The 27960-nt window shown below is 44.8% G+C and overlaps 1 long non-coding RNA gene across 1 annotated transcript in view; it reads left to right on the forward strand.

The window, feature by feature from the left end:
* Nucleotides 1-27960, forward strand: part of LOC146868127 (uncharacterized) — a 124853-nt gene that overhangs the window by 85035 nt on the left and 11858 nt on the right. Inside the window, exon 3 of the long non-coding RNA XR_014962418.1 lies at nt 9713-9861. This is a non-coding gene — a long non-coding RNA (uncharacterized LOC146868127). The remainder of the gene's footprint in view (nt 1-9712; nt 9862-27960) is intronic.

The raw sequence follows: 27960 nt of genomic DNA on the forward strand, positions 1-27960 counted from the left end.
TTGCTTTAGGCTCTCCAGGTTCAGCTCATCCCTCCTGTTGTCTCAACCCTGTTTACTTTATTCTTTCTCAAAATCACTTCTGTAAACAGGCCTTTAAATCTTGTTCTCATTTATCATATTTGCTGTGCATTCAAAGACGGAGGTCAAATGTCAAGCTGTGTCTTCCTGGGAGCTCAGTGTTTATTTTTATTTTCAGACTTCAAAGTGAGAGGTCTTATGTGAGAATCATGCTGGCTCTGGAGAAGTGCCTCATGAAAGCTTTTTTTCTAGCTCACATCAAAATGTAAATGTCTGTAAATTAACTGTGCTGACTATCAAATCAACACCTTAGTTGATGACTTTTCCCCATTTGTGCGTTGTATATGTTTTATCAGTAAAACTGTATGTGAGTGCAAATGTAACAGCCCTTTAACTTCAAGATGTGTTATATGTAATGGCAGTATGCTACCATACCAACCATACTCCATGTAACCCCACTCCACTCTACTCCACTCCCCACCTCTGCACTCTACTCTTCACCACTCCACACTACGCCAATCCACTCTGCATCACTGTGCTCTTCTCCGCACCAGTCCACTCAATGCCTCTGTACTGTACACCACTCCACTCTACTCTATGACAATGCACCCTACCCCACACTACTCCAGTATGTACACCTGCACTCTACACCACTCTGCGCCACTCCACTCTATGCCACCCTACTCTGCAAGACTGCCCTCTATATCACTTCACTCTATGCCAATGCACTCTACTCTGTACCACTCCCCTGCATGCCAGTGCCCTAAATGCTAATCCTCTCTATGCCAATCTACTCTGCACCCCTGCCCTCTACCCCACTATTCTCTATGCAACTGCACTCTACTCCATTGTACTCTGTCACTGCGCTCTACGCCACACTATTCTATTCTGTTTCACCGCACTCTACGCCACTCTATACTACTCTGCACCACTATGCTCTACGCCACTGCTCTCTATGCCACTCTACTCTACGACATTGCAATCGGCGCCACTCTACTCTGCGCCACTGTACTCTATGGCAATGCACTCTACGCCACTCTGCTATGCACTACTGCACGCTACGACAGTATACTCTGCAACACAGCACTCTGTGCCACTCTACTTTATGTCACTTTATGCCAGTGAACTCTATGCCACAGCACCGCATTAGAGCAGCTTCAAGATTGGCCTGAGTGCTCTTGATTACCGCTCCATGACAGACTGGGACTCTGTGCCTGCTCTCTCCAACGCCACCAATGCAGCTGGGGTAGGAGAGAGATTCACTGCCCATGATGGTATGGCTGGCCTGAGCCAGCCGGCCAAACGGTCATGTGCAGTGAAGGGAGTGCACACATCACTCCCCTCAGTGTTGTTATCCCTCAGGCCCTGCCACCAAGACAACAGGAAAGGAGAAATAAAACAAGTGTTGTTTTATTTTTCCTTTCTTGACGATTTTGGGAGGGCGATGCTCCTCCGCCATAGTGGAAGAGCCGCCGCTGCACTCTGCGCCACTGTAATCCACTCTGCGCCACTCTACACTATGACATTGCACTCTACGCCACTGCAATCTACTATGTACCGCTCTACTCTATGCCACTGCATTCTCTGCTACTCTAGATCACTGCACTCTTTGCCAATGCACTCTACATCATTTTACTCAAAACCAATGCAGTATATGCTACTGCACTCAGCACCAATTTACTTTGCACCACTGTACTTTATGCCACTTCACTCTAGGCCACTCTACTACACTTCACTCCACTACAGTCCAATTCATGATACTCTATTCTATGATGCTGTACTCCAATAAACTGTGCTCCACTCACACACTACTCCACTCTATGGCATTCCACTTTACAGAACTCTATTCCACTCTATGCTATTCTATGACACTAGTCCACTTTACGCAACTCCCTCTATGCCACTCCATTCCACTTTACTCCACTGTATTCTATGGCACAGTACTCCACGCCATTCCAAGCCACTCTACAGTATGGCAATCTACTCCACTCTACACTGCTCTACTTTACAACACTTAACCCCACTCTACAAAACACCCTCTACGCTATTCCACTTTGCTCTACACCATTCCATGACACTCTATGCCACTCCAAGCTACGACACACTACTGAATTCCGAAACAGTACTCTATGCCACTCAACTCTATGCCCTTCCACTCCATGAAACTCTACTTCCTTCACGACACTCCACAACAGTGTACACTACTCGATGACACTCCACTTCATTCCTCTCCACGCTACTCAACTCTACTGTACGTCACTCCATGCCACTTTACTCCACTCTATTCCATGAACAAGTACTCCGTCACATTTCACCCCACTTCACTCTATGGCAATTTACTCTGCTCTACACTGTTCTACTTTACAACACTTTACTCCACTCTACGCAACACCCTCTACACTACTCCACAATGCTCTACACCACTCCGTGACACTCTTTGCCACTCCACTCTACGACACTCTACTGAACTCTGATACTGTTCTCTCCTCTACACCACTCAACTTTATGCCCTTCCACTCTACGAAACTCTACTCCCTTCACGACACTCCACAACAGTGTACGCTACTCCAGGACACTTCATTTCTCTCTTCTCCTCTCAGTCTCCACACCACTGAACTTTACTGTACGCCACTCTATGCCACTCCAATCCACTCCACTCAACTCCAGTTTATGAAAATCCACTCTACCCCACTCTCCTTTACCCCACCAACTTTTAACCATACTGAACAGCAGCCATTCTGGTGTACAACATTGCTCAAATATATTGGCAAAGCAATAGCTCTTGCATCGGTGAAATCTAATAACTTTGCTAATGCTAATTTGGCTGTTTGTGGACCTATTTCATGGGCACAAAAAGCTATTTTTAGGTTTCACCGGCACAGTCCTGTGCTTGTGAAACCTATTGTTTTTAATAAATCTTAAAAGGGGCTTCTCTTATCAGTTCCCAAGGCCAAAGTGCTCATCCGAATCTGCTTTGGTGGGTGGCACTTTTTTTAGTACATTTATTTCTTACATTATGGTTGCTCAGCATTTACTGTTTACAAATACTTATCTTCCCTGGCTGCACACATTTACGATACTTATATTCTACTAAAGCTGTTCACACTTTTTAAGCCCCATCCACTGTGGAGACTTCAGGAACTGTTAAACTATAAGATAAGATCTTTTCCCTGGGAAAAGGCAGACAGCTTCTAACAGTATGCAGGAATGCTTGCTTTTTTATCACTTTGTTGTGCAGAGCAGATGCTTTAGCCTTAGAATGTTTGTGGTGTTTCCTATTTAAGCAACAGCACCTTTCTTTGCACTTTGTAGGCATTGTTAGATAGATTTTATTATTATACAGGCAGTCACAATTGCAGTTAAAAGGGGGCTTTGATTTAAATGGTGGAGCAGATGCAGTTGCACCAGGGCCAAAACTATTTATGTATTATGAGTATATATATATATATATATATATATATATATATATATATATATATATATATATATATATATATATATATATATATATATATATATATTTATTCCTCAAAATGCCCAAGCGTGCAGGGGCGCACTCACAGCAAGACACACCATCCGGCGTCATTAAAAGGAAATGAACACACAAGGATGCTCCTTGATTTTTTAATCGTGACCTGATGCGTTTCGAAGCAATAGCTTCCTTCTCAAAGGTCTCAGTCAAAGTGGCAGTCTCAAGGTGCTCCGTACAAAAGGTCATAAGTAAACCCAACTTGCTCCGCCCTCAGTGGGCCGTGCCGCCGAGTGCGTGTTGCACTCTGGGAAATGTAGTCCTTGCACGGAGAGATCAAACCTGTAGTAGGTCTTGGTTGACTGTCAATGTTAGACATCCATTACATGCCCTAAGTGGGCCCAGGAGCAGCCTGCATGCTCGCATTGTTCCATCTTGCTGTGCCGTACTTGCGGGTTGGAATCGTTTCCTCCCACGGCTTCCATCAAATTACCAGGATGTTGCTGCCCCCCGCGGCAGGACGGCCGCGTTTAACAATTATTCCTCAAAATGCCCAAACATGCAGGGGCGCACTCACAGCAAGACACACCATCCGGCGTCATTAAAAGGAAATGAACACACAAGGATGCTCCTTGATTTTTTAATCGTGACCTGACGCGTTTCGAAGCAATAGCTTCCTTCTCAAAGGTCTCAGTCAAAGTGGCAGTCTCAAGGTGCTCCGTACAAAAGGTCATAAGTAGACCCAGCTTGCTCCGCCCTCAGTGGGCCGTGCCGCCGAGTGCGTGTTGCACTCTGGGAAATGTAGTCCTTGCACAGAGAGATCAAACCTGTAGTAGGTCTTGGTTGACTGTCAATGTTAGACATCCATTACATGCCCTAAGTGGGCCCAGGAGCAGCCTGCATGCTCGCATTGTTCCATCTTGCTGTGCCGTACTTGCGGGTTGGAATCGTTTCCTCCCACGGCTTCCATCAAATTACCAGGATGTTGCTGCCCCCCGCGGCAGGACGGCCGCGTTTAACAATTATTCCTCAAAATGCCCAAGCATGCAGGGGCGCACTCACAGCAAGACACACCATCCGGCGTCATTAAAAGGATATGAACACACAAGGATGCTCCTTGATTTTTTAATCGTGACCTGACGCGTTTCAAAGCAATAGCTTCCTTCTCAAAGGTCTAAGTCAAAGTGGCAGTCTCAAGGTGCTCCGTACAAAAGGTCATAAGTAGACCCAGCTTGCTCCGCCCTCAGTGGGCCGTGCCGCCGAGTGCGTGTTGCACTCTGGGAAATGTAGTCCTTGCACGGAGAGATCAAACCTGTAGTAGGTCTTGGTTGACTGTCAATGTTAGACATCCATTACATGCCCTAAGTGGGCCCAGGAGCAGCCTGCATGCTCGCATTGTTCCATCTTGCTGTGCCGTACTTGCGGGTTGGAATCGTTTCCTCCCACGGCTTCCATCAAATTACCAGGATGTTGCTGCCCCCCGCGGCAGGACGGCCGCGTTTAACAATTATTCCTCAAAATGCCCAAGCATGCAGGGGCGCACTCACAGCAAGACACACCATCCGGCGTCATTAAAAGGAAATGAACACACAAGGATGCTCCTTGATTTTTTAATCGTGACCTGACACGTTTCGAAGCAATAGCTTCCTTCTCAAAGGTCTCAGTCAAAGTGGCAGTCTCAAGGTGCTCCGTACAAAAGGTCATAAGTAGACCCAGCTTGCTCCGCCCTCAGTGGGCCGTGCCGCCGAGTGCGTGTTGCACTCTGGGAAATGTAGTCCTTGCACGGAGAGATCAAACCTGTAGTAGGTCTTGGTTGACTGTCAATGTTAGACATCCATTACATGCCCTAAGTGGGCCCAGGAGCAGCCTGCATGCTCGCATTGTTCCATCTTGCTGTGCCGTACTTGCGGGTTGGAATCGTTTCCTCCCACGGCTTCCATCAAATTACCAGGATGTTGCTGCCCCCCGCGGCAGGACGGCCGCGTTTAACAATTATTTCTCAAAATGCCCAAGCATGCAGGGGCGCACTCACAGCAAGACACACCATCCGGCGTCATTAAAAGGAAATGAACACACAAGGATGCTCCTTGATTTTTTAATCGTGACCTGACGCGTTTCGAAGCAATAGCTTCCTTCTCAAAGGTCTCAGTCAAAGTGGCAGTCTCAAGGTGCTCCGTACAAAAGGTCATAAGTAGACCCAGCTTGCTCCGCCCTCAGTGGGCCGTGCCGCCGAGTGCGTGTTGCACTCTGGGAAATGTAGTCCTTGCACGGAGAGATCAAACCTGTAGTAGGTCTTGGTTGACTGTCAATGTTAGACATCCATTACATGCCCTAAGTGGGCCCAGGAGCAGCCTGCATGCTCGCATTGTTCCATCTTGCTGTGCCGTACTTGCGGGTTGGAATCGTTTCCTCCCACGGCTTCCATCAAATTACCAGGATGTTGCTGCCCCCCGCGGCAGGACGGCCGCGTTTAACAATTATTTCTCAAAATGCCCAAGCATGCAGGGGCGCACTCACAGCAAGACACACCATCCGGCGTCATTAAAAGGAAATGAACACACAAGGATGCTCCTTGATTTTTTAATTGTGACCTGACGCGTTTCGAAGCAATAGCTTCCTTCTCAAAGGTCTCAGTCAAAGTGGCAGTCTCAAGGTGCTCCGTACAAAAGGTCATAAGTAGACCCAGCTTGCTCCGCCCTCAGTGGGCCGTGCCGCCAAGTGCGTGTTGCACTCTGGGAAATGTAGTCCTTGCACGGAGCGATGAAACCTGTACTAGGTCTTGGTTGACTGTCAATGTTAGACATCCATATACATGCCCTAAGTGGGCCCAGGAGCAGCCTGCATGTTCGCATTGTTCCATCTTGCTGTGCCGTACTTGCGGGTTGGAATCGTTTCCTCCCACGGCTTCCATCAAATTACCAGGATGTTGCTGCCCCCCGCGGCAGGACGGCCGCGTTGAACAATTATTCCTCAAAATGCCCAAGCATGCAGGGGCGCACTCACAGCAAGACACACCATCCGGCGTCATTAAAAGGAAATGAACACACAAGGATGCTCCTTGATTTTTTAATCGTGACCTGACGCGTTTCGAAGCAATAGCTTCCTTCTCAAAGGTCTCAGTCAAAGTGGCAGTCTCAAGGTGCTCCGTACAAAAGGTCATAAGTAGACCCAGCTTGCTCCGCCCTCAGTGGGCCGTGCCGCCGAGTGCGTGTTGCACTCTGGGAAATGTAGTCCTTGCACGGAGAGATCAAACCTGTAGTAGGTCTTGGTTGACTGTCAATGTTAGACATCCATTACATGCCCTAAGTGGGCCCAGGAGCAGCCTGCATGCTCGCATTGTTCCATCTTGCTGTGCCGTACTTGCGGGTTGGAATCGTTTCCTCCCACGGCTTCCATCAAATTACCAGGATGTTGCTGCCCCCCGCGGCAGGACGGCCGCGATTAACAATTATTCCTCAAAATGCCCAAGCATGCAGGGGCGCACTCACAGCAAGACACACCATCCGGCATCATTAAAAGGAAATGAACACACAAGGATGCTCCTTGATTTTTTAATCGTGACCTGACGCGTTTCGAAGCAATAGCTTCCTTCTCAAAGGTCTCAGTCAAAGTGGCAGTCTCAAGGTTGGAATCGCGGGGGGCAGCAACATCCTGGTAATTTGATGGAAGCCGTGGGAGGAAACGATTCCAACCCGCAAGTATGGCACAGCAAGATGGAACAATGTGAGCATGCAGGCTGCTCCTGGGCCCACTTAGGGCATGTAATGGATGTCTAGCATTGACAGTCAACCAAGACCTACTACAGGTTTGATCTCTCCGTGCAAGGACTACATTTCCCAGAGTGCAACACGCACTCGGCGGCACGGCCCACTGAGGGCGGAGCAAGCTGGGTCTACTTATGACCTTTTGTACGGAGCACCTTGAGACTGCCACTTTGACTGAGACCTTTGATAAGGAAGCTATTGCTTCGAAACGCGTCAGGTCACGATTAAAAAATCAAGGAGCATCCTTGTGTGTTCATTTCCTTTTAATGACGCCGGATGGTGTGTCTTGCTGTGAGTGCGCCCCTGCATGCTTGGGCATTTTGAGGTATATATATATATATATATATATATATATATATATATATATATATATATATATAGATATATAGATATATATATATAAAACCGCAACAACAGCGTAACGCTGTAATCAGCCTTCCCTTACTCACTTGCGGGGGTGGTCCGCGGTGAGGTGGCAATCCTCTACATATAAGCCCAACGCTGTGTCATTCCTTGCTCGAACCAACAGCAACCACGGACAACTTTCTGCTTGCCAGACAATCTTTATTTAGAGCACAACAACGACCAACTCGACGCGTTTCGGGATAGATTCCCTTTCTCACGAGTATAGTGTTTCATTGCCAGGAAGTGTTTTAAATAATCATGTGACCACAATATAGTGAAAAGCGAAAACAGACTCTACGGTTCTCCGTTACTACACGAAGCCGCTGTGTTCATCAATAAAACTTTACACATTGAAAATTGTCCTTTCGTCTGCACATACATTTAGTTGGTCAACATAACCAGAGAACTAGATGTCAGAAATTACACGCATTAATTAATGATCATAACTTCACGATTTTTGGTGTTTTGGTCCATATATCAACACTGAAAAATTATGAATATATTTGGTCTACCAAAACAACGCCTGCATCACACAGCAAGTTGAAATTGACCATCTAAACTGACTAAATCAGTATAACGATATTGCCCATGTGGGCATGCTGTAAGAATGCTAGCACATTATCAGTATAAAATATACATGTTTTGCGCCCAAGTGGGCCAAAAGATACTCTAGTTCTTCTGCATTACTTCATAGTCGACCAATACTTTCATCTGAAAGAGAGAAAACTTATAAATTATTCACTAACCTGTGGATACTACTTCGTACTAACAAATCCTAACCTTGAACACAAAAACTTAAAAACATTTTTTTACTCATTCTAAATTCTACAATGCAGATAAGTCCTGAGACAACGGGGAAAAACAAACTCCATATAAACACATGCATTCACCCCAAATGTACTGTCAATTCTTCATCACAATTGTGACCTATGGGGCTAAAGTTCTGTATTGGATTATGAGTTTAGACTCCAGAGGTCTAAGATCTTGAACCCTATTTCCACCTCTTTCATTCAATTTTACTGTATCCAGAACACAAAAGCTAAGTAGATCACTATTCTGACTATGGTGTGTAGAAAAGTGGCGGGCTATGGGGTACTGCTTATCGCCATGTTTGATGGCTCGTAGATGTTCTAAAATTCTAATCTTAGCTTTGTGTATGGTACTCCCTATGTAAGCCTTCTTACATGGACAAAATAACGCATACACTGCAAAATCTGTGTTGCATGAAGTGTGTTTAAGAATTTTGTATGACTTGTTTTCTGGGGAAAGTGTACATTCTTTGCAGTTTTTACTGTGTTTGCAAGCCTTGCATTTTCTACACGTGTAAAAGCCTTGTACTCCTAGGGTATTTACAATTGTCGGTTCTAAGGCTCTACACAATGTATCTTTGAGTGATTTCGCTTTTCTGTATGTATTCTGCGGAATCATTTCCACATTTTTTGACAGATCTTTATCGGTGTGTAGTATTGGCCAGAACTTATTCAGATTTTTACGTACTTCCAAGGATTGGTTATTATAGGTGGTAATAAACCTGATTTTTTCAACCCCTTCATCATTTCCTTTCTCTTTCTCAGATAACAATGATTCCCTAGGTCTTTTGGCAACTTCTGCTTTTGCTTTGTCTACAATGGATTTGGAGTACCCTCTCTCCAAAAATCTCTTAGTCATCACTCTTTCTTCTCTGTCATAGCTCTCTGGTGAGCTGCAATTTCGTTTAGCTCGTAGCAATTCTCCTAAGGGAATGCTATTAAGAAGAGGCTTTGGATGGCAACTGCGTGCATGGAGAAGGCTATTTCCTGCTGTCTTTTTCCTAAAAAGAGAACTTTTTAGGCCATCATTTTGGATAGTGAGTGAGAGGTCTAAAAACTCAATGCTCGTTTGTGACCAATGGCTTGTGAATTGGAGATTGAAATTATTGTCATTAAGACTTTCAACAAAGGCATTAGCTTCTCTTTTGTTGCCATTCCATATACAAAAGATATCGTCTATGTATCTTACCCACTTCACTACCTTGTTTTTAAACATGTCATGTTCTCTAACCACTTTCTCCTCCCAGTACCCCAGATAGAGACCCGCAAAGCAAGGAGCAAAGCAAGTCCCCATCGAAGTACCGAGGGACTGTTTGAAGATTTTGCCGTCAAAGATAAAGAAATTTTGTTTAAGACAAGAGGTCATCATTTCTACCAACATTTCTGTATGCAACAGGTATGAGATAGATCTTTCATTCAGATAGTGTTTATGTTTATGTTTATGTTTGTTGAATTTATATAGCGCTAATCACCCAAGGTCTCTAAGCGCTAATATTTAGACAACTGACAAACAAGGTAACACTCTGAACACGGCCCCATCCCGTAAGCCTACACAAAGGCCTCAGAGAATAGCATAGTCTTCAGCCTCCTGCGAAATGAGAGTAGATGAGTGTCCTTTCGGAGCACCTCAGGGAGTTTGTTCCACAGCTGCGGGACACAGACAGAAAAGGCACGACCCCCAAGTGTCGATAAGTTGAAACGGGGGCAGGTAAGAAGACTGGCCTGCGAAGAACGGAGGTGGCGACCGGGAATGTAGGGCTTCAGACGGTCTTTGATATAGGTAGGGGCTTCACCGAATAGGGACTTTTGAGCGATGCACAAGCCCTTGAAGCATATCCTTTGTTTAATGGGGAGCCAATGTAACTGCCGCAGCAAAGGGGTAGCATGTGTTTTTCGTGGCAGCTTAAAAATCAATCTAGCTGCGTCGTTCATGACCACCTGGAGTTTCTTCAGAAGTGATCCAGGAAGCCCAATATAGACTGTATTCCCATAATCAAGCCGAGACAGTACCGAGGCAGTTACCACCGTTTGCATGGTAGTGAATGATAAGAGGGCTGATAGTTTCCGGAGCTGACGCAGTAGTCCGACACAGCTTCCCACCACAGCAGAAACCTGGTTCTTCATTGTCACTCCGGAATCCAATATAATCCCTAGGCTCTTCACAGTAGGTACTGGAGTGGGGGCAGGGCCCAACTCTAGAGGCCAGAACAAATCAGACCAAGGAGAGGAGTCTGGGAAGAGTACCAAGACTTCAATTTTGTCAGGATTTACTTTTAACGAGTTCAGAGTCATCCAGTTCATGGTGTACCTAAGGACGTTCTGAACATTCCGTTGTGAATCACAGGAGTGGTTAATGCGAACTATTAGCTGAGTATCGTCCGCATAATTAAATACCTGACAGTCTAGCCCAGCCAGGGCCTCGATCAAGGGTTGGAGATAGATATTGAAAAGCAGGGGGGACAACGCCGAACCCTGCGGGACCCCCCAAGGCAGAGAGCCCTGTTTGGACATAAGAGCCCCTAGCTGGACCTTCTGCTGGCGATCTTCCAGAAAGGAAGAAAACCATTGGAGAGCCGTACCTGTAACTCCCAGCCGCTGCATACGGGAAAGTAGTCGCCCATGATTCACCGTATCAAAGGCGGCTGAGAGATCAAGCAGGATCAGAGCAGAGTGAGCCTTTCTATCGGCTGCAAGCCGCAGGTCATCCAGAACTGAAAGCATGACCAGCTCGGTGCTGTTATGCGCACGGAACCCTGCTTGCCGATGATGCAGTAGGTTGTGCTGCTCGGTATACAATGTCAGAGCTCTGAGCACGTGCTGTTCAAGGACTTTAGCCAAAAACGGAAGTTGAGAAATAGGACGAAAGTTCTTCAGATTTTTTGCGTCAGCGCCTGCTTTCTTCAGCAATGGGAGTACTATGGCTTCCTTAAACTTCCGGGGAACCAGTCCGGAACTAAGGGATAGGTTTAGAACGGCCAGGACCTCGGTCTCAACCAGAGGGAAAAGCGTTTTAAACACTTTAGGGGGGCAGAAGTCCTCCGGGGACCCTGATTTCACCTTAGATATTATACGGGCAAGGGCCCCTGGTTCAAGCAGCGGGAGCTGATTGAAAGAGGTCTTTGGTAGATCAAAGGGCCCCTCCACCACTGGTAATGGGCACGGAGCGACACATGTGTTTTTAATTGCCAACATAATATCTTCAACTTTAGTTAAGAAATAGTTCTGGATTTTATCACAGTCGGCTTGAATGGAAGTAGGTTTCTGTTCAGGCAACCTACACAGTTCTTTGAGAATAGTAAAGATCTCTTTTTGCTTATTACTAGCCTTACAAATCCTGTCTTCATAAAAAGCTGATTTAGTTTCGATAAGGGAGTCCTTATAGTGGGCTAATTTGGATTTAAAATTCTCCTTATCACCTGGGGCTAGTGATTTCCTCCAAAGTCGTTCCGCCCGACGGAGGACCTGTTTTTCTCCTTTAAGCTCACAGGTGTACCATGGGACTCGAGCAGTTTTGTACAGAGACTTGGTCCTCTGGATGGGGATGACTGCATCTATGGCTGTCGTCAGCCAGGTGGAAAACTCAGCCAAAGCCAAATCTGGGTCTGTGGACCCCGGCCTGAGTGCAGACATCAACCTCAGGGCGTCTTCTAGGGTGGTAGGGTCTAAAGCCTTCCAGTTCCGAAACGATTTCCACCCCACTGGCGCTCGCTTAGGGTGGTGCTCAAGAGGGAGCAGAAGGCTGACCAATAAATGATCAGACCAGCTGCAGGGGGTACAATCGGCCCGCAGATTGGCCACCGACGTAGTCCAATTCAAATCTAAAATGTGGCCCTTCTCATGTGTGGGGGATTTCACAACTTGCTGCAAACCTAAGGACGACAAATCGTCGTCCAGTCTGCTGGCCGCACCTTCTCTTGGCAATACATCCCAATGATAATTAAAATCTCCGAGAACCAGGATATGTTGATATCTGGTCCGGAGATCACTCATGATTTAAAAAAATAAATCATTAAACAAAGGTGAAGGTTGGGGGGGGCGGTACACCACTATCACTATCAGGCAATACGAAGTAAGATTAAGCTTAATGCCCAACACTTCCGCCCCGTCCAGGCATTCCTCCACAATGCTTTCCGAGGAAAAGGTACCACGACTAAACAGTGCAACCCCACCACCCCTTTTGTTACCTCGGCGATTACTCGTCAGAACGGTAAACTCAGGGGGGAGGGAAGCCACTAAATCAGGTAGCGTAGCGTATTCAACCAAGTCTCAGAAAGTGCAAGGATGTCCACATCAGAATCTTGCAGCAGAGTAAAGACCTCAAGGCAGTGTTTGGTAAGAGATCTTGTGTTGAAAAGGGCAGTCTTCAGGCCCAGCGGGGCAGCTGGTTGCACCTGGTATAGCTTATCGACTGAATACCGCAGTAAATTCTCGTCTGCCAGCGCCTTACCCATCTGAGCTGAAAGGACAGTCCCCAGAGATGGAGGTCTTAGCTGCAACAAGTCCCTCTTAGAGTAAGATATTAACCGGCCAGGGGTCCTGGCCTCTGGGCACGGTCGGGCGCGGACGGGCGCAGACGGGCTTGCCTTAGGCGCGCCTTCGGCGCGCCCGCGGCGCGCCCGCTGCGCGCGTCCGCTGCGCGTCCGTTGCAGCATGGGTTATGTAGGCACGAGGGAACTAGAGCGTCACCCTGAGGGGGCGGGGACAGAGCCAAAGCTTTCTCCACACAATCAGCACCAGCTGTGATGGAACGGAAAGCGGCTCAGAAGGGAAGTGTGAAGCAATACGAAGTAGGTAAGTAAAGGCAAACACACAGCACAAATAATAAAACGAAAACGCTATTAAAACTGATTTAAAACAGCGCGGATTCCTCAAAGTTACACAGCACACAGCAATACATTAAAATAATACACCATCGGTCTGAAATAAATAGCAGCATAAGAGTAGAACACAGGTGGCTTAAAAGCGCATTCAGGAGTTCCCAAGCAGGTATCTTACAAGTTAGGAGACCAGATGAAAGCGTGAACGCGAATGATCGTCAGTATCTAATCCGCTGCGCGTCCGTTGCAGCATGGGTTATGTAGGCACGAGGGAACTAGAGCGTCACCCTGAGGGGGCGGGGACAGAGCCAAAGCTTTCTCCACACAATCAGCACCAGCTGTGATGGAACGGAAAGCGGCTCAGAAGGGAAGTGTGAAGCAATACGAAGTAGGTAAGTAGGTTTACATGCTGCAAGTCCCAAATCATGCGGTATGCAAGTATAAAGACTTGTAACATCAAGTGATAAGAGCGAAAATTCATTTTTCCACTCTAAATTTTCAAGATTTCTTAAAAAATCACCTGTGCCTTTTATGTGGGATGGAAGTTTAGTTACAAAAGTTTGTAAAAAGGAATCAACGTATTTAGAAGTATTCTCCATACAGCTACCTCTCGAAGACACAATGGGTCTACCAGGGGGATTTGCTGGGTCTTTGTGGATTTTTGGAAACAAATATAGGGCAGGCAATCTTGGATATTTGCATAGTAAATACTCATATTCGTTTCGTTCAAGTAGGCCCTCAGTTTTCCGTTTGAATAGGCGTGCCTGAAAAGTTCTAATTGAATGTTCGTATTCCATCCTATTGCTTCTTTGATACTTCTCTGTATCTGAAAGTTGTTGCATACCATCTTTAATATATTTTTGTCTTGACTGTACAACAACATTGCCACCGTTATCTGATTTTTTAATTACTATGGTGTTGTCATTTTTCAAACCGTTTATAGCCTCTCTTTGTGCTGATGTAACATTTTTCCACCCATACCATTTTTTCTTTGAGAGTTTGACCAGCTCTTGTGTGACTCTCTTCTCAAATATCTCAATTGCATCGTTTTTAACTTGTGGTAAGAAAATGGACTTAGGTTTAAAGAAATTCTTGACATTCAAGTTAAGGGTGACATTATCATTCATTAGATCAGTAAATGGATTATCATCATCATTTTCTACACCTGCCAATGTATTAACAGTGTGGAGTAACTCAACATCTCTAATACTCACAGTGCTGGGACTTTCTCTGGTGACCTCTACTCCCGGGGACTTACTTTTTGTCCATCTAGTGACTTTAACTACACGCAAAGTCGGATTGACCTTTTTTATTTTTCACGTACATTGCGTATAAAAAAATGGTTTGCAACCAAGGTGGGAGCAGGAGTAGAGGTCACCAGAGAAAGTCCCAGCACTGTGAGTATTAGTGATGTTGAGTTACTCCACACTGTTAATACATTGTTATCAAGCAGCGATTTCATTTCTTAAAGCTTTAGAGTTAACCACGTTTTATTTACTCATGTGGGCACAATGCTCTATTACAAATCATTAGTCAGTCGTATGCCACATTTCTCTTTACAAGAGTATCTATTCAGCAGTAGTACTCGTTTACAATTCTTATCCTATGCTTCCATATGTACCCAAAGCTCTTCATCATTGTTAAGCCCAATCGGGGCCTTTGTTTGGAGATCTATGATATATCTAGACTCCCAAAATGCGTAGCTTTTTGATCCTATAACCTCCTCTTTCTCCTCTCTCTACCTGGTCTATGCAATAATATTTTAGGAGGTCTCGGTCACTATGATGGAATTGTTCGAAGTGACGTGCCACTGCATAGCTCGCATCTTTATTTGTTATAGCGCGCATATGCTCTAGGATACGTTTTTTTGCAGGATTGATAGTACTACCAATGTAGCATTTCTGACATGGACATTCTAGACAGTATATCACATGATCAGAGTTACAATTGAGAAGTTTTTTAATCACTCTTATCGGTCTTGAATCCCCTGGTCTTCCCATATAGGTAATAATTTTTTTGCTAAATTTACAAACCTTACAACGTAAACACGGATAAAATCCCGAAACATTAAACCTGTTTTTAGTTGTCATACTAGGATCAAAATGACTGTGTGTCAAATGGTCACTTAAGGATTGGCAGCGTTTGTAGGTTATTAAAGGACGAGACGGTAAATGGTTTTTTTAAATATTATCCGTCTGCAAAATATGCCAATTCTTTTGAAAAATGTGCACCACTGCATTAGATCTATTGTTGTAAGTAGTGATCATTCGTACTTCATTATCCTTGGTCTCAGGTATTTTAGGTTTGGTCACCAATAGACTTTTTCGTTCTAGTTTTTCAACTCTAGCCTCAGCTTGTTTTAGGGTAGAATTACCATAACCACATCTTTTAAATCTTTCCATTGCTGCATCTTTGGCTGATTTAAAATCATTTTGGTTAGAACAATTGTGTTTAATTCGCAACAAATGGGATATTCCTAATCAAGCTTCTGGGATGATGGCTAGCAGCATGCAACACCACATTTCCAGCAGTTGGCTTTCGAAAGAGTCTGGTTTGTAAGATGTTATTCTCGATAAAAACTTCTAAATCTAAGTAATTTACGGACACTTCATGAATTGGGCCTGTAAATTCCAAATTTAACCAATTGTTGTTCAAGGAGGATATGTACTCCTCAGCCGAGGAGCGAGATCCCCTCCATACAACAAATAGGTCATCAATATACCTGCCCATAAAACAATACTATCCAGCCAAATTTCATTTGCTTCCACCCAGGCCACGTACTTCTCCCACCAGCCCATGAAAAGATTTGCGTAGCTGGGGGAGAAGCACGTGCCCATGGCGGTACCGCGTTGTTGTTGATGATACAGTTTACCAGAGAATAGAAACATATTGTTGTGTAAACAAAAATAAATCATTTCTAATAACATGATATTGTGTGTATGGAATTCTGGAGCCCTTTTGTTCAAAAACCATTTAATTGCATTTAACCGATCCTGGTGATGTATGCAAGTATAAAGACGTGTAATATCAAGGGTAATTAAAAGCATATCAGGCTCCCACACAATGCCCTCCGTCAATCGTAAAAAATCTTGTGTGTCTCTGACATATGATGCCAGATCTTTGACCAACGGGTTTAGAAAAGAATCTATATACAACGATGTGTTTCCCAAGAGACTATTGATTGAGGCCACGATGGGTCTACCAGGGGGATTAACGGGATCTTAGTGTATTTTGGGCAGGTGATAAAATGTTGGGAGAACCGGTGATTCACAGTATAAAAACAAGAATTCATCTTAGTTCAACATTCCCTCATCCCTCCACCCAGTTAGAAAAGTGTGATAATTTTTTACACAGTTTGAATAATCCATTCTGTTGATAACTGCGTAACACTCCACATCCCACAATTGCCTCAAAACCTCTTTCAAATATTGCTCTTTATTAAACACAACAATATTGCCTCCCTTATCTGAGGGCTTGATCTCAAGTGTCAAATCCGTTTTTAGTGTCTTAATGGCTTCCCATTGTTTCCTTGGTATGTTGTAATCATTTCTCAAATTTGCTTTTGTTTTTGATAGATCTTTCAGGTCTTTAAGGATTGCTTCGCCAAAGACATCGATGGTGTCAAAGGGAACTTGTGGCATCATTTTTGATTTTCTTTTGAATTTACTTTTGCCTCCTGTTTGTTCAACATGTGTGTCTTCCATTGATGTTCTAGGGACTACTGGTTCACAATTATCCCTTTCCATGTTTTGCATTAAGAGCGATTCCAGGTCTTTACTGCTCAATTGATCTAAAACGTTTTCTTCAGTGTTTTGTTCCTTCATAGATCCATCTCCTTTCGGGTGCAGAATGAAGATCTTTTGTAACTTCAATTTTCTTATGTATCTGAATAGATCTATTCTGGTTTGGACAAAGTTATAATCAGAAGTGGGACAGAAGCTCAAACCTAATTGCAGTACCTTGATTTCATCTTCTGTTAAGGGTCTGCTGGAAAGGTTAATTACTGCCCGTAAATCTTCATTGATTACCGTTTTCCCCTTCTCCCTTTGCTGCGTGTCACCATTCGGGTTGGTTCTTCTTCTCCCCCCTTTCCTTCTGTTTTGCGCTTCTTTGTTTTCTCTGCGGTGGATGCGTTCTTTACATTGGTCATTGGCGCGTTTCTCGCATTAACTGATATTCCCGAAAAAAAGGAAAGTCCTGATTGCCTCTGTTTTCCTCAGTAATTGAGGCCTGTTCTCCCTCAGATGTTTCTATATCTGATTCTGAGGTTTCTTTGTTTAAGTGAGCAGTGCCTTCACGTGTCATCCTTTTTCTTGGGGCATCCAACTTACGCTCAAAAGTTAAAATCCGACCAGTACGATAATCTTCTTCGTCCCTTTGGAATTTTGATTGTTTCCTGTTTCTGATAATCCTCATAATCCTTTAAGCGTTTTATCATGGCTGATCTTAAGGTCTCGCTCTGTTTCACATCTTTGTCTTTGGCGATCATTTCTTCCAGTTTCTGGATTTCATGTAGAAACTTATCCCTGTCATCCCATGCATATTTAATTAGAATTCTGCCCATTCCTTTTGCTGATTCGGCCGTATATTCTGCCCATTCCTTTAAAAGTGCCGGATTGGGGCGTTCATATGATGGGACAGTAAAGATTCGCAGGCCTCTTGGTATGCGATTGCATTCGATGTATTTTTGTAATGAGGTGGCTTCCCTCCATTTTCTCATCTCTCATTCCTGCGCCTTTTCCAACACCTGAAATAAGATCACCAAGTTGCCAGTGGGAGTAATTGTAGCATTTGTGTCCTTTCTGTTACTTGCCGAGATCTCATTGGTCGCTTTAAATATATCCGCCGCCGCTTCCTCACGTTCAGTGATACTCAACATATTATTTTATTTTCAATTTCGTGCACAGTTCAATGTAGTTTAGGCGGGGTCTGCACTAACTAAAAATCCCCTCAGGACAAGGTTCGTTATTAATAATCAGTGGCGGAAAAGGCGGCGCTCACTCACCCACCGGGAAACGGCACCGGGCTCTCGTCCAACGACGTGAAGTCCACGCCCCTCCACGATGTCCGCGAACGCCGCGCTCATTCGGCCCTTCTTCTGAAACTGTTATCAATCTTCTTCGCCGTTACGGTTTGACGGCGTTCAAATCACGAACCTCGGGGCTGGCGGCCAATTTAAATTTCAAACACAGGAAACCACCGCCGCTGCACCTTGCTTCCTCCTGGGTGCTCACTCCAGCGGTGGTGAGCCGCTCGTGAACTGCAACAACAGGTATTGGATGATCTTCAATACCGGAAGGAAAGCACACACGGGGACAGTAAATTAAAGTATCAAATACTTTATTAGTGCAGACCCCCTCCCCTGACAGACACGTTTCGCCTTGCGGCTTTATCAATGTCAGTTACCCTCGGTCGATTTGGCAGTATTTCACATAACAAAATGTCACATGACTTATCAATGACATAAATGATACACTATCATTTCGTTATATCCAGCTTCTACAATTGGTGGCCATCTTGTAGTATAATGTTTACCTTGTGAATTCTATACTGCCTCTTTCAAACATAAAAGTGTGTGAGTGCAGACAAAATATATATACAAAAGATTAATCACACTTTAAAATCATTGTGTATTGGGATCCATATTGAATCATATAGGTTCCCAGCTCTTTACATTGCCCAGTTATGTCTATATAAAATTAATTATACAATTTCAAGACTGATGGCAAATTAAACAAGCAGTTACCTATTGCCTTAAAAATTATGCATATATTTATTCATACTTTGTTTTTGAATCCCAATTACATCATAATTGCGCTGATATATATATCCTACTAGCGGTCGCCAGTAGGTAGTTATTATTATTATTATTATATACGAATTTATTAAGCGCGCAGCTACCCATGGGTTTCCCGGCGCTAGAGACACAAGTTAGGAGTAAGGAGGTCAGACAGGAGTGTAAGAGACCGATTACAGAGAAAACAGCCAGGTCTTTACTCCCTTGCGGAATTTAAGATAACACGTTTCAGACCGTAAGGGTATGGGAAGCGAATTCCAGAGTGAGGGTGCCAGGTAGGAGAAGGAGCGACCACCAACTCTAACACGCTTAAAACGGGGAACAGAGAATTTGCATTGAGTGGAGGATCTGAGAATGCGAGAGGGACAGTATTGATGGACTAAAGTGGTTAGATAGTGAGGGGCTTTACCAGCTTTAATGCGGTGCATGAAGCATAAAGCTTTGAATTTAGACCTAGATTCTATGCGCAGCCAGTGCAGGCTGCGCAAGGAAGAGGAAACAGAAGAGGTTCTAGGCAATTGCAGAGTAAGCGGGCAGCCATGTTCTGGACCACTTGAAGCTTACGGGAGACCTCCTTGCAGGCACCCAGAAGTAGAACATTACCGTAGTCCAGGCGCGATGTCACCAAGGCCTGGACCACTGACTTCTGGGTGTCGGGGGGAAGCATCCATGTGATCTTTCTCAGCCACCTGATGATGGTGGTACAGGTGGCTGCTACTTTAACCACATGTTGCCTCATGGATAACTGACTATCAAAAAGGACCCCGAGATTACGTGCTGCTGTTGTTGGCACCGGTAGTGGTCCCAGTTATAGTTAGGACCAAGTTTCCATAGGAAGAGCATTTTTTTGTTTTGCTTATAACTTTGGCATCGTTTGATGAATCTTCATGACATTTTCCAAACTAATTCTTTGTTCATATCAGCTGCTATGTTGAAAGTTTGGGGGTGATTTGTCAAGGGGGAGCTGAGAAAATAAGCGGGGTCCCAAAACATGTTTTCTCCATGTTAATTTCCATAGGACACTTTAGACAAGGCTACAGGTCGAACGTGTGAATGGAATTACCCCAAATTTGGCAGGGAGAAAGGTCTTGGTCTAGAAAGCACGCTTTTGATTACTTGGTGTAAATCCGTTCAGTAGTTTTGGAGAAAAATCTAAATTTACAGATATCGATTTTGGGGAATTCTGCCATCTGATTGGCTGAGGCGTTACGAGCACGAGCTTGCTGCTTATTGGCTGCGAGCGGTTGCAACTAGGAAGTGTTGGCAGCCATTTTGTGATTCTGTTGAAGCGAGAAAGGGGAAAAAGGGCGAAAAGAGTTGGAAATAGGAGGGTAGGAGCGCTGTGAGCTCTGTGGGGTGGTTAGGGTGTGCTATACAGGGAGTGTGAAGCGAAGTATTCACCCCTACTGGTGTGAAAGTGCTGTTTTGCCCAGAGTGAGATGGTGCTGAGGTGGGGTGCCTGTACACTCTGGGATGAAACCGTGAGCTGATTGCTGTAAACTGATGTGCTCTGGGCGCTGTAGCATACTGGCTGCTGTAGCATAGCTGTGCAAGTGGTGTTAGTATGCGTTTAGACTATAGCGGGAGTGGGAAGCAAACTACTCACTCCTACCGGTCTGAAAACTCGGGGATCAAACCGTGAGCCTAAGCCGTGAGCTGATTGCTGTAAAGTGATGTCCTGTGGACGCTGTAGGATACTGGCCGCTGTAGCATAGCTGTGCAAGTGGTGTTAGTATGGGTTTAGACTATAGCGGGAGTGGGAAGCAAACTACTCACCCCTACCGGTCTGAAGACTCAAATGGAGTGTTTTAGCAAGCAGGAATAAATAAATAATCATGAAGAATATAATGCAGAATGCTGCAATGCCACAGAAGACAAATGGTGAAATCAAGTGTGTTTAAGAAAGTGCCTGTGTGGGATAAAGCGATGGAGTCTGCAAGTTATATAAAAAGTGTCTTTATTTAAGTGCCATAAATGGACCCACTGGTGCAAGAGCTAAGGCATCCAGCTGAGGCAAACTCCAACCGCTTCTGCTGTATTCAAACCTAAGCTCCTGCATCAGTCAATTCCACATTACATGTTACAGTTCCATGTGACATAAACAATACCTATTAGACATGAATGACTGTAAATTGTAGAATGAAAATTAAGGTAGGATACGATTACCACACTGTGCCAACCAGTTCCTAAACAATGCCGTGTTTTTTTATCTTGATCGCCAGCTCGTGAGCAGAGGCTGAGGATGAGCTAATTTGTGTGAAAGGGCTTCGTGGATAGCAGGGAGGCAGAGAGACGTTTGTAGAAAGAATAGACATGGTTTCAAAATGTATGTCGGGTTTAGGCTAATTTAGCAAGTAAATAGCGTATTTGCATAGGCCATACATCACCCATCCCTGGTTAGTCTGGAGACGTAAGGGGCAATAATGAAAACAGAGTTCAAATGTCTAAGCATACTTAGAAAGTTGTTATATGAAAATAGTTCAATTGAAGTGTATTAAAAGATTTTATAGGAAAAAGTAAAAAAAAGTTGGAAAAAATCAATCCAAGAATAAAGTGAATTTCTTACAAGTCTTGGAGATTGCAGTCCGGAAGTTATTCAGCGGCTTGAGATGCGTAATATTCCAAGAGGCGATTGTTGCCATCGTGTGAGAAAAGCAAAGCGATCCAATTCATAGCCTCGAAGGGACAGTAATGTTCCTCGAATGTTGGCGCGGCAATTTGAATTGGCAGGCAGTCTGCTATGTTATCAAAGGTTGTACGTTGCAGGAGATCTTTCGCGGCTGCGCAGAAATACCATTCCGCCAGGATACCTTTTTGCGTTGCATCCGTCATTGCTCCACTGCCCGAACAATCAAGTTCATCATGGTTTTTAAGATACTCCATTAGCTGCTGGATATCGGGAGAGTTTGCTGGGATGTTGGCAAGGCATAGATCCATTCGCCAGTCGAATGGGCAAGTTTTGCAATAAAAAGATGGTTGCACGCAGATTGGATATGTGTAAATAAATGTCATGTTGTAGCTGGCTCCGATAATAGATAGAGACAGGCAGCCGAAAAGTTGTTCCATTTTTTCACGGTATTGATGTAGCTTCGCGTAGAGGCGTATTCTGACGGACATGTTTGATACCACAGGGAGCACAGCCATTTTTTACAAGCTAAAATAGTAGTAGGATGGCCGCAAACAGAGTGAGAATTATGGGCACTGTTCCTGTTATTCCAGAGATGATCGAATGAATGAAGTCTGGTATTATACCAAAAACAGTTTGAAAGCCTGTGACAAGGCCGGAGGAGACTGTGTTAGAAAAGTGTACAGAGCTTAAATGTCAGATGTGTTGAAAATTGTGTAACAATTCACAAAGTGTAATGGGAGGTTCGTATTTAAAAGGGAGTGTATTTTACTTGAAGTTTGTGCTATCTGCAGTCAATAAATTACTTTTGGAGAAGTGAGGGACACTTCTGTTTGAAACAAAAGCGCTTTCAGTTTGCTCCGCTTAATAAAATCTGTTTTCAAAGTAGGTATTGAAGTCCAAGTTAAACTATGGGAGTTACTTTGTGTGGGTGGGAATAGAGATTGCCACAGGAAGTTATCCGGTTTGAAACAGTAATGATATACGGTATGCCAGCTCACATTGCGTAGCAGTTCATGTTATTAAGAAGCAGATAACTGCTGTTAGAAAGCTGTGTGAATGTTGGTCTGATTGTGGGAGTTGGCGTGCTTTTAAGAAAGCACGCAAGATTGTGGGCTGTAAGGTTAGAAGCGTTGTGCAGGTGGACATTCTTGCATAGTAATGAATGACTGTCATTGTGGTCCCACTTTTCAACTGTTAGAAAGTTCTGTATCCTCTTTAACACAGCAATATGTAAATGGGAGAAACCACTGCTCGTAAATAAACGCGCTACCTTATATAATCACATACAACATGACAAACAACATGTACACCTAGCAGACACAACGACACTACATACTGTGGGAACCGTGGCTAGCCATGTACACAAACCAAACATAGCACCTCTGCTACAGAATGCAGAATGCGGGGAGAGATGGGAGCAAAGTATGTGCGAAGGTGGCAAGTGATTCTCGATTATAAAAGTATACAATGCAAAGTGTTCTGGGGATGTGCCAGACAGACGTGAATATGCAGAGCACTGACATGTACATGTCAACAGACACTGATGGTCTATTGAGTGAAGTGGACAGTGGACGCAACCATGATAGTACAGTCAGTAGGGAAGATTACGAAAACATAGCGCGTACGTGCCCCCTCCCCCCCCCCAAATCTTTAGCATAGTGGGCTGGCTCGGTGTACGCAAGGCTAGCGTAGGGGTATGAATAAAAGGCACGTTTCTGTGGGTGTGGTTCTCTTCCGGAATGGCGAACATGTCTGACAGGTCTGCGCAGCTTACACCACCACGAGGTTGATGCCATGAGTGAAGGTGGCTGCGGGAATAATGCTCTCAGCCTGCTGTTACCCATTAAAAGCGTCATGGCCGCTGCGACGCACATGTGCCCCACAGTTCACCTTTCGACACCGCCGTATGTGAAAGAGGGCCAACCACGTGCCGGCGGAAGCTTTTTTGCCGAGGTCTGCAAGCTGGGAAGGCTCCTGAGATCAATGCTGGCTACCGCGACACAGGCAGACAGCACCCAGCATCGTGGAGTGCTCTGTATACTACTAACACAGTAGTCCAACAGGTACCAATAGTGGATCGGTGTCTTGATCCCACAATGGACGATGTTAGAACTGCATCTGAGAGTGCAGATGAAGGTACTGCCTTCGACCAGCTGTAACCAACTCTAGGTCCCAACAGTGGAACGGTGTCTTGATCCCACAATGGACGATGTTAGAAATGCATCTGAGAGTGGTGATGAAGGTACTCCCTTCGACCAGGTGCAAGCAACTCTAGGTCTTACTAGTGGAATGGTGTCTTGATCCCAGAATGGACGCTATCCGATATCACCTGCTGCTGGTTGTTTTTTTACAGAACTCTCTCCGTGGAGGTGCAGACTCTGTGCTTCCGTAGCTAATTGGTGCACATGATTATTGGGTTGGCTGACTGCAGTTGCTGGAGTATACCGCGGTACAGCAGGTCCGAACAGTGAAACGGGGTCTTGATCCCACAATGTACGATGTTAGAACTGCATCGGAGAGTGGAGATGAAGGTACTCCCTTCGACCAGGTGCAACCAACTCTAGTTCCCAACAGTGGAACGGTGTCTTGATTCCAAAATGGACGGTGTCCGATATTACTTGCTGCTTGGTTTTCACAGAACTCCCTCGGTTGAGATGCATCAGACTCTGTGCTTCCGTAGCTAACTGCTGCACATGATTATTGGACTTGGCTGACTGCAGTCGGTGGAGTAAATCGTGGTACAGCAGGTCGGAACAGTGAAACGGGGTCTTGATTCTGTGATTGAGGATGTCAGATGTTAAAGTCTGTGATGATTTGTGTGTACCCCCTCCAATCAGGTGCAACCAACTCCGTGCTTTTGAATCCAACAGCACATGGCTGTGAGGCGTTAATGACCACTGCCTCTGGCCTATACTGCGGTCAGCAAGGCTCACAATTCAGATCGAGTGGTGATAGTTTAATTACAGAATCCAGTAGGCAACTAACTACAACGTCTATTGAAATATACACAAAAGCCTTTTAGTATAGTTGGTTGAAGAATTTTTTTTAGATTACTTATAGGTCTAGTACAATCACCATATTCTTCTTGGTAGTGGTAAAGAACACTGAATAACAGTCTACACAGTGGACAGCAGAGATCGCAATTGGAATTGTTTTGATTTATTTATTGCAGAGTTTTTTGTAATTTATGTTGTTGTATTTTGTGAAGAGGAAGTGAGAAAAAGTATTCATGGATGACTGCTCACTACTGCCTTCAATTTACATTGCAGACAGCAGTGTTCACAATTCAGATCGAGTCGCTATTGTAGATGACGCAGTCCTGTAGGCAAAAGACACTGCTCCAGTGCGCTCTGTCTGCACCACGCATACGCATCATTGCAGGGTCCATACATGGTTTTTGTTGCTTCGCGTATGACAAACTGGCAGCTCAAGTCAACGCCACGTGGCTGTGGGCCCTTGCTGACTGCTCTCTGGCCTACACTGCAGACAGCAGTGTTTACAATTCAGATCGAGTCGCTATTGCAGATGAGGCAGTCCTGTAGACAAAAGACATTGCTGCAGTGCGCTCTGTCCGCACTACGCATACGCGCCATCGCAGGCTTCGCATACGCTTTTTGTTGCTTCACGTACTGCAAACAGGACAGCTCAAGTCAATGCCACGTGGCTGTGGGCCCTTGCTGACAACTCTCTGGCCTACACTGCAGACAGCAGTGTTTACATTTCAGATCGAGTCGCTATTGCAGATGAGGCAGTCCTGTAGGCAACACATTGTTCCTAGTACGGCCCGCCCGCAGCACGCATCATCGCTGGCTGTGCACATGGTGAATGCTTTTGATGTGGCTATCTGAGTGCACTAGACCTGATGGTCCCTTTATGATACAATCTTTTTGTGTATTATTTCAGATCTACTGCCTGTATCTCAGTATACCACAAGTTATGGTTCTTTTACGATAGAATCTTTTCTGTATTATTTCACATCTAGTGTCCCTACCTTACTGCAGCACAAACTATTGACCCTTTTATTATTGAATCTCTGTGTGTGATACAATGATTACTGTTGTAGTTGATGCTAGCAGCAACCATTTCCTGACGGCTGGTTTACACTCACCCCACACGCATTCAGCACAGACGTCACTGGATATGTGACCCTGGTAATAAAAAGGAGTGGAGCGCACGTGCCCGTACCCACTTCCAATATCAATCAATCAATCTGTGTCCGTGTGTTCATTATCTATGCATGATACTGCCCCTGGGCCGTACCACATTACATTGTGCTGTGGACAGCGTATGCAACCATGTTACCTCTGGCAGTGGGTAAAACTTCTATGTAGCTTTTAGATGCACGGCTATCACAGGTGGAAGGCTACTTTACAGAGGATGAATATTGATGAAGATGATGGTTGCATGTTGTGTGTAGTGTCAGATATGTGATCAAACAAAATGGACAAGTTTCATGACTCAAAGCAAACTTTTTCGCTGAGATTGTTGAAAACAACGTGAAAGGAAGGAGAGCACAACTGCTGTGTAAGAAACCCCTCACCCACCTACCTAGTAGGTGGCATGCTTCATCATCGGGGCCCAACTGGATTGTCTAGCACAATCCAGTTGTGCTACAACGCCTGAGATACAGCGGAGCAGGGTTATGAACAACTAGACCCCAGCCCAACCGACATCCAGGAACGTCTTTTCGAAAAAGAACAACGCTGGGTTTACAGACTCTCTACCCACATCACAGGACTCAACGATAATGTACCCTGGAACAGTATACATCGACATTGATGACACCTTATCCCTGCTTTCGATCGCTCTTTAGTCTAGAAACAACTATTCTGTCCAGTCTTGTGCAAACGTCTATCTCTGTACTGTACAGACCCCTGCGCCCTTCACCGCTACCATTAGCTGATCTCTTATAACTTATCACACAGCCCTAAGCGGTAACCAGCTTTCCTTTACCCGCCCTTTCACACATAGGCATAGTATATACCGCTACTCAACACACAGCCTTAGCGGTAGCCTGTGACCATATTTTTTACTCTCCCTCTTATTTTACATTGGCATAGCTGGCCTCGTAGGATTTCTCCTATTTAAATATTTAGGAGCTCCTCACTGTGCTCTCCTGTTTCTTTCCTTAATATTTTAATAATTTAAAATATTTTTCTGCCCAGATATTTTTCTGCCCAGAGACTTCATTCGAGTCACCTCGACTCAGCGCCCCGTACACGGAACGCAGAGTATTTCTTTTATTTTCCAGTCACAATGAAGACGTTCTAGTCTTCTCAGCGGCAGCACGCAACTTCCTGCTTGCCGGCCTTCTTAACCACGATTTTGGGGTGTTATGCTCCGCTGTATCTCAGGCGTTGTAGCACAACTGGATTGTGCTAGACAATCCAGTTGGGCCCCGATGATGAAGCATGCCACCTACTAGGTAGGTGGGTGAGGGGTTTCTTACACAGCAGTTGTGCTCTCCTTCCTTTCACGTTGTTTTCAACAATCTCAGCGAAAAAGTTTGCTTTGAGTCATGAAACTTGTCCATTTTGTTTGATCATATTGTTCTGGGGAAGAGGACAAGTTTCCCTTTCCTCGCTCTCTTGTTGTTCTCATGTGTCAGATATGTGTACATAGCAAAACGTTTTCAAAAAAGCTCTCTAAGCGGAAGAGGAGTCTCTCATCAAACGCTGTAGAGAGAATGACTAAAATGGGTGGGGTCCTCCAACTGTTACAATGGGAAATGTTATTAACCAATCAAATGCTTTTCTTTAAGGTCACATGGCAATCACGCACCGAGCGTGCAAGGAGTCCGCACCCGACGCGATTTTGAGAAAATATATTTACCATAATATAAGTTTATTACAGTTATATATAAATGTTTAAACTATTTTAGATTATCGCTTGTTCTCGTATACACTTTAAACTTATTTAGATATAGTTTTGAGACAAAAAAATGTGAGGGAATGACGTACCCGGCGCGACACCATACATCTATGACGTAACACAGGGCTTGGCAGCGTGCACTCATCGCATATGCAACGCGCAGCGGGCGCGACCCCATACATGAAGTAAGGCGCGGCTTGGTTCTGCGTACCCGTCGCATACCAAAGTAGCAGCTGGCGCGACCACATACGTATGTGATGTTACGCGGGACGCGGTGCCACGAACCCGTCGGATACGAAATGTGCATCCTTTACGAATTTAGCAATATGGCGGATAGGATTCGCGTGCTGATGGAGCTTGGTACACTACCGGCACGGGACT

The sequence above is a fragment of the Triturus cristatus genome, chromosome 1_2 (genome assembly GCF_964204655.1).
Source record: "Triturus cristatus chromosome 1_2, aTriCri1.1, whole genome shotgun sequence".
Lineage (NCBI taxonomy): Eukaryota > Metazoa > Chordata > Amphibia > Caudata > Salamandridae > Triturus > Triturus cristatus.